General features: G+C 51.7%; 1 protein-coding gene across 5 annotated transcripts in view; it reads right to left on the reverse strand.

The window, feature by feature from the left end:
- DNMBP (dynamin binding protein) overlaps positions 1-5499 on the reverse strand; it is a 34854-nt gene extending 29355 nt beyond the window's left edge. For 2 of the 5 annotated variants that reach the window (XM_071748588.1, XM_071748586.1), the window contains exon 1: positions 5426-5499. The gene's annotated coding sequence lies outside the window, so the exon portion shown is untranslated. Of the gene's footprint in view, positions 1-4833; positions 5346-5425 lie in introns of those variants that run through there. The other 3 variants (XM_071748589.1, XM_071748585.1, XM_071748587.1) reach the window with 3 other exon arrangements.
- Positions 5500-6000: the final 501 nt, after the last annotated feature.

The following is a 6000-nucleotide window of genomic DNA, read 5'->3' on the forward strand; positions in this document are numbered from 1 at the left end:
ACAACTGATGTCATCTACCTGGACTTGTGCAAAGCATTCAATACTGTCGTGAACAACATCCTTGTCTCTAAATTGGAAAGATACAGATTTGATAGATGGCCCACTCGGTGGAGAAGGAACTGGCGCAAAGAATATTGGTCAATGTCTCAATGTCCAAATGGAGACCAGTGAAAAGTGGTGTACCTCAAGGGTCAGTACTGGGACAGCTACTGTTTAACACCCTTGCTGGAGTTATGGACAGTGGCATTGAGTATACCCTCTGCAAGTTTGCTGATGACACAAAGCTGTGTGGTGTGGTCAATATATTAGAGGGAAAGGATGCCATCCAGATGGACCCTGACAGGCTTGAGAGGAGGGCCCATGACAACATCATGAAGTTCAATATGGCCAAGTGCAAGGTCCTGCACCTGGGCTGGGGTAATCCCAAGCACAAATACAGGTTGGTTGGAAAACAGAGAAAAGCCTTGAGGAAAAGGACTTAGGGGTGTTGGTTCATGAAAAGCTCAACATGAGTTAGCAATGTGTGCTTGCAGCCCAGAAAGCCAACCATACCCTGGGCTGCATCAAAAGAAGTGTGGCCAGCAGGTCAAAGGATATTTCTTCCTCTCCCTCTTGAGACCGTGCCTGGAGTAGTGTGCCCAGTTCTGGTACCCTTAACACAGGAAGGACATAGAACTCTTGCCAGGAAGATGACCAGAAGGCTGGAGCACATCTCCTATGAAGACAAGCCTGACAATTGAGGTTGTTCAGCCTGGAGAAGAGAAGGCTCCAGGGAGTCCTTATAGCAGCCTTCCAGTACCTGAAAGGGGCCTACAAGAAAACTGGAAAGAACTTGTTACAAGGGCATGTAGAGATAGGATAAGGTTTGTTGAGACTCTGGAACAGGTTGCCAAGGGAGGTTGTGGATGCCTAATCTTTGGAAGTGTTCAAGGCCAGGTTTGATGGGATTTTGAGCAATCTGGTCTAGGAAGGTGCCCCTGCCCATGAAGGGGTGTTGGAACTAGATGAACTTTAAGGTCCCTTCCAACCCGAACTATTCTATGATTCTATAAGATCACGAGACAAAAAGCAGAAGCAGATGGATGTCACAAATTTAGCAGAAAGAAAACCAAACTTCACAGGTGGAATCACCACTTGCTTTCCTCTAAATAAAACTTTTTAGCATCTCACTTAAAAGGCAGCACTGTTAAACTGGCTATAGTGAGCACTACAACAGTAACTGAGAAAGTAACGTACCACCAAATAGACTAAAATATGCAGTGTAGGCTTTCACAGGCATTAGAGAGACAAGCAGATTCTTGTGCAGCAGGTGTCTCAGTCTCTTTAAAACCTTAGAGCCTGCCTGAACAGTTGATCAGGAAGAAATCAGATTCTCAGAAATGTACAAAAGCCAAGTTTGTTGCAGAACAAATAAACAAATTAATATTAAAAATATTTTTAAAATACTGTTATCTTTTTTCTTTAAATTGAAAAATGCCATGCCCATCACCTATGCCTTTCAACACCTGTTTCCACTCAGTAGTTAAATGCCTGTTTACTGGAAGCACAATCCACCCCCAGAGATGGAGATGCCACTCGGCCCCACTCAGTGCATTCTCCAAGCTCTGGGTCTGGCTTTGATAAGGGATTTGCTGCAGCTCTCTGCACTCTGGGCTGCACAGTCGGTACATAATGTGCAGTAGGAGGAAACCAAGAGTGCTGCTTGGCTTCTCATGCAATTATGTCAAGCTTTCTAACTACACACCGAGGTACCTTCCCTATTCTTTTCTTCTGTTCCTCCCTGTGGTCTGGACAGTCCTCTTTCCCTCATCCTTGCTGCACAGCATCCGCACAGCCTGCACAGTCCTCACTCATGTTTCAAGGGAAGGACACTGCATGCATGCCAGCATGCCTCAGTTGCTCACACCACCCTTCCAAGCCACTGCCCCCCACAGGCACTCCCTCTTCTCAGAGCAGAACATGTTGCTCTGTAGGCTCCTGGAGGTCCTTGCTCACTTGCACATTACTTGGTGGGGTAAACAATAACCCATTGAGCCAGGCTGCCTGGGCTCTGCTGGATATAGTGCCAATGCAGGGACTGCGGCTCTGGCAAACTGCAGAACTGACCCTATGAATCCCAAAAGAATGGACAGTGCTGTAAGCAGGGCAAAAACCTCACTAATGGTGTGGAGGAGGGGAGCTTTATTTCACCAGGGAAATGCCAACTACTGCAGTCGCCTGTTAGGATGAGCTGCTTTTCTTAACAGATCCCAACAAGCTTGGGATCTGAGCTTCACACAGTGGGGAACATGAGATTTCCCCTCCTGCATTCCATCCCCTAACCCCATATGGCTCCCAGGAGAAATGGCATCTCCTCACTTTAAAAATAAAGAGCTTCTTTCCCTTTGCCTGTGACCTGACATTAAAAAAAAAAAAAAAAGAATACATTTGGGTTGGATCATCAAGCCTTCCAGAACCCAGACCACCAAGAACAAAGGCTCCTTGAGCAACCTCTGGCCTCCCACGCTTTGGGCATTTGCCCCAAGAGCTCTGCCATATATTGCACAAATAATTCAAACCACTACTTCTTCCCTCCAGCCGGGCCCTGGCTGTCACAGTCTTCTTACCTGCTCCCTCACAGGACACAGCCGAGGGCAGGCTCGTGGCATTTGCACAGAGTAAGCGTAGCTTGGAGAGGAAGGAAGAGGAGCTCACATTGGGACAGATGGCAAGCAAAGGAAAGTCATCTGGAAACTAGAGCACAGCATTAATTTTTAATGCAAAGCAGAACACCTTGCCACAACATGTTAGCAAGGAGACTGTGATGGATATGTAATCTCTGGCACTGGGGACAAAGGAGACAAAGGCCATAACATGATCGTAGGAGACAAGAGCTTCCCAAATTCTGTATGGGGCAGCTTGCATGCACCTTTCATATGCCATCAGAGTCCCGTCTTCTGCCACCCCGATGCACACAGCTGCCCTTCTTGCCATTTTTATGACAGGCTAAAATGATACAACTTAGAATAAGCAACAGACAAAGCCCCCAAAGCAGCACTACTTCTGCTGAATGGTACCCATGACTGGGCTCCAGGGGGTAGGTAGTATAAAATCACAAAACTAGTCATTATACCTTGAGTGCATATCCAAAACAGGTTGAACCGGGGCTACGAGGACATTCCTCAGCACTGGAACACTTGACATTGCATCTTGAACAATATTATTCAAGACAGCTTTTGGACAGAAGCTCATGACAATGCCTGAGTTGCTGGGCAGAGAGTCCAGAAAACTGGTAATTATTCAAGTTTGACTTGGAAACTCAGCTCTTTGCCTGCCTTCACTCCTGTTCTGAGCTGCTTGTTATCTCCAAAAAAACCTAAATCCCTGGCAGGGACTGTGTTGATATCTGGTATCATGCGGACCTCATCCTTTCAGCCCCCCTAGGTGCTACTGAGAAGGAAGGAATTGATTTTATTTCCTACCATAAAGGTTCTAAAAATAAGCCAGAGTAAAAAAAGGACACAGTAAAAACCTCTGTCCTTCAGAAGTGGGGTTAAGCAATCCTTAGAACATGATTAGAAAAAAACTTGCTGGAGGTCTCAAGGAAATAATCAATTAAGGTAGTGACATGCTAATGTAAGCACAAATCAGACTGTCCCACCCAAGCTCACATCACCGTCGCAAAAACTGTCTGAAAAGTCACCTATGGCAGGGACATGGTTCATGCAGGTTCATGCAGAACCCTGAGACATCACACAGCCTTGCTTTCAATGATGGCTAGCAGACCCAGTACTCTGTAAGGCTCCAAGTGCCACTATTTTCCTCTCCTCCCAACCCATTGACAAGTTAACATTTCTTTAAAATCACTTGTACTAGTTTTTAATGTCATTGCTAATGGTAAGCGGAGCAGCTGGAGAGAGAACTGAAACCTTTGCCCTTGGTAGAGCAGAGGACTTCAGAAACGGAACAGCAGAAGAAGCCATCTTAGAGACATGGGCATTATCAGCGCTATGAAGGACCTCGTGAAAGAGAAAGCATTTAGACACCATGCCCAGAACAACTTGCAGCCAGAGGAGTGAGTCAAGATGAGGGGGATGATGGTGACGTCTTGTAGCACAGTACTGAGGCTGTATTTGGCAAGGCATCTGCAAAACTGCAAATTCTGTACCTACTAATCCTTTCAGGCCTTTTGTGGAGGAAAAAACAGAATCACAATTAAAATGAAGGAAAGAAGAGCAGAGGAAAGGGCAGAGAGAGCCTTTTCAGAAGAAACTGAAAGTCACAGAAACATGAAAATCTTCTGAACACATATTACTGGCAATGTTTATGACATTGCTACAGGTAGTACAGCAAAGAGAATGGAGGTGGGGAGAGTACTATCAAACACCAGGGAAGGAAGAAGAGATGTTTGTATTCAGAGGCCAAATTGTGTAAAGGATGGGATCAACTGAGATCCCAGGGTCAGCAAAAGGGTCACGCAGGAGGAGCAGAAGCAGCTTCCCACAAGGTACTGAGGGTGAGATAAGACTCCATCTCTTGAGGAGGAGGATGAGGCACCTCCAGTTCTTCACTGTTAAAGTACAAGGTCACAGCATTAGGCTGGCAGAGACACAGAAGGATTTGCATTTGCCTCCAGGAGGTAACTTTTGGGACTTTCTTTTCCCATACTGGCACAAGCAGAGCAGAAGCTCTGAGAGAAGCAGCCGGGGAAGACACAACATTGCAGCCTGTAGCTTCAGCACTCTGTGTGCAACCACCTGTGCCACTCTTCACTAGTGCCACCACTCTGGACTCGGTACCAGACCACTCCAGGCCCCGGAAGCCTGCACTGTTTCTATGGGGCCGGGTGCTCACCTGCATCAAGCTGTCCAGGCAACGCCAGCTCCCACCAGCTGCACCCACCGCGGGTTACCACCGCCTGCACAGATACGGCTTAGGAGACCAAAATACCAACAGACGCCATGTGGGCAGTAGACAGGCGGCTCCCGCTGTACCCCACAGATGCTTCAGGCGGCCCTGGTTTCCGAAGTGCTCCCGGGGTGCCATCAGCCAGAGCCGCTGGGGCATGGTGAACACCCAGCCGGGTACGCAGGGCTGAGGGGCCACAGGCTGCCGCAGCCCGGCTTGTGGTGCGAGGGGAGAGCTAAAAGCACCCCAGCCAGGGGCCGGGCTAGAGCGGGCCAGGGAAACCCCCCGGGGCAGACAGAGCCTTGGGCTTGGCAGGGGGGCCTGGGGAAGGGGTTGCCGGTAACGGGTGAAAGGGTAGGAGGCGGCGACCGGGGCGGGAGGCGGCGGCCGCGGCAGAGGCCGCGCCGGGACCCCGCGGAGACACAGGCCGGGCGGGCGCGGGGGCGAGCAGAGCGGGGGGAGGCGGGCGGCGGGGCAGCGCCTAGGCCAGGCGGCAGCGGGCGCTTGGCTTCCCCCGGCCACTCCAGCAGATCCCTACCTTTTCCCGGCCCGCTCCGGGCGCGGCGGCCGCTCCGGCCCTGCGGGTCCCACTCCTGCCTCCGCCCCACACAGCCTCCCAGCCCCGCCCGGGACCCGGACAGCCCGGCCCCCAGCGGCCGCCCGGCCTCTCGGCCCGCCCCGCCCGGCCTGGCCCGGAGGGGTGACGTTGGGAGGCCGCGGCCGGGGCCGAAGGGGTGGAGCTGGCTCCGAGGGGCCTGGTCTGCAGGCTCGGTACCTCGGGACCTCCGGGTGACATGGGGACATTCCCCTTGGCAGCACCGCTCGGCCCCAGCCTCCGAGGCAACTCCCGCGGCAGCACATGGGGACGCCCCGGTGAGGGACACGCTGTCCAGCGAGGGGCGACAGGCGTGGGGGCGAGGGGTGCAGCCCCTCCCCGGGCCGCCAGGCTGGGACACGGCAGCTGCGCGCCGTGCACCCGTGCTGGGGTGCTGACCGAGCACCCGTGAGCCCGGCGCGGAGCAAGGCAGGCTGGCAGCTGCCTGTGTAAACTCTTATCCTAACTCTCATCCTGACCAAGCGCTGCTGCCTCGCAGACGTGAGCAGCAAGCGGGG

This window comes from Heliangelus exortis, chromosome 7 (assembly GCF_036169615.1).
Source record: "Heliangelus exortis chromosome 7, bHelExo1.hap1, whole genome shotgun sequence".
Lineage (NCBI taxonomy): Eukaryota > Metazoa > Chordata > Aves > Apodiformes > Trochilidae > Heliangelus > Heliangelus exortis.